Below are 1772 nucleotides of genomic sequence, written 5' to 3' on the forward strand. Positions count from 1 at the left end.
AAAATGCCCAGGAAGGGTTCCCCTCTGTGTAGACAGTGGGGTCTGCTTTCCCTTCTTGGGAAAGAGGCACCAAGTGAGCCTGGCTTTTCCTTGATGTCTGCTCTGTCAGGGAATGACAGGAAGTCAGATGTGGCTGTCACTACGAGCTCTTTGCAGGTACCTGATACCAGTGGCTCTTTCAGTCCCTTTTCAAGAAGGTCTACTCACCCAGAAGGGGAGCATTTTGTTGAGGAGCACAGACCCTGGAGCCAGACTGTGTGGGTTCAGATCTCAGCTCAACTACTTACTAGCTTGGGCAGGTGACTTACTAGCAACTTTACTGTAGCTCAGTTTGCCCATTTGTGAAGTGGGCTGCCATGGGAATTAAATGAGTTCATTGTGTAAAGTGCTCAGAACAGTGCCTGTCACATGATAAGTGCTCTGTAAGTGTGAACTATTCTGTGACTTCTTTCCCTGCCTTGCCTTGCCTTGTGTTGATGGGATGCAATAGTGAGCAAGGGACATGAACATTTATATTTATACTAGAGGCTCGGTGCACAAAATTCATGCACAGGGAGGTTGGGGGCAGTCCCTCAACCTGGCCTGCACCCTCTCCAATCTGGCACCCCTCGGGGGATGTCCGACTGTCTCTCGCAGTCTGGGACTGCTGGCTCTTAACAGCTTACCTGCCTGCCTGATCGCCTCTAACTGCTCTGCCTGCCTGCCTGATGCACCTAACACCTCTGCCTGCCTGCCTGATTGCCCCTAACTGCTCCCCTACCAGCCTGGTCACCCCCAACTGCTCCCCTACTGGCTTGATTGCCTCTAAGCACCTCTGCCTTGCCCTGCACCTGGGACATAGGTTTCCCTCCCTCTGGCCAGCTGCAGGCACCCAGGACCCAGGCAGGCTTTGCCCAGTCTGGCCGCAGCAATAGGGGACAATGGGTGGGCAGCTTCACCCGGGTCACAGCCACAGGTGCCTGGGACCATGGGGTGGGAGGCTTATCCCTCTCCCAGGCCATAGCCCCAGCCACTGCCACCTGGGACCAAGGGGTGGGCAGCTTGTCCCGCGCCACAGCCCCAGCTGCTGGTTCCCAGGACTATGGACATGTGGCTTGTCCCTCTCCTGGGCCAGGCCACAGGCGCAGGCACAGGCACAGCTGCAGGTGCCTGGGACTGCAGGGCATGTGGCTTGTCCCTCTCCCAGACCGCAGGTACAGGCGCTGGCACCCAGGACCATGGGGTGGGCAGCTTGTCCCTTTCCCAGGCCGCAGCCTGACTCGTCCCCATTCCTCTCTCACGAGCTCATTGATGCCTGGCTGGTCCCTATTACTCTCTCCCTAGTGTTGGGTGTCTGAGCTGTTACGCATGATGGCGTGAGGGCATGATGACCATTTGCATCTTAGCTCTTTATTACATAGGACTAGAGGTCTGATGCACGAAATTCATGCAAGAGTAGGCCTTCCTTCTCCTGGCTGCTGGCACTGGCTTCCCTCTGGCACCTGGGACCTGGGCTTCCCTCACAGCCCTGGCTTCATCCAGAAGGTCACCCGGTCTAATCAGCATATTATGCTTTTATTATTATAGATATTTTAAATATGTTTTTATTAATTTTAGAGAAAGGAGAGGGAGAAAGAGAGAGAAACATTAGTGATGAGAGAATCATTGATTGGCTGCCTCCTATACACTCTCTACTGGAGATCAAGCCCACAACCCAGGCATGTGCCCTGATCGGGAATTGAACCCTGACCTCCTGGATCACAGGTCTACGCTCAACCTCTGAGCCACACTGG

This window comes from Myotis myotis, unplaced genomic scaffold, assembly GCF_014108235.1.
Source record: "Myotis myotis isolate mMyoMyo1 unplaced genomic scaffold, mMyoMyo1.p scaffold_m19_p_2, whole genome shotgun sequence".
Taxonomy (NCBI): domain Eukaryota; kingdom Metazoa; phylum Chordata; class Mammalia; order Chiroptera; family Vespertilionidae; genus Myotis; species Myotis myotis.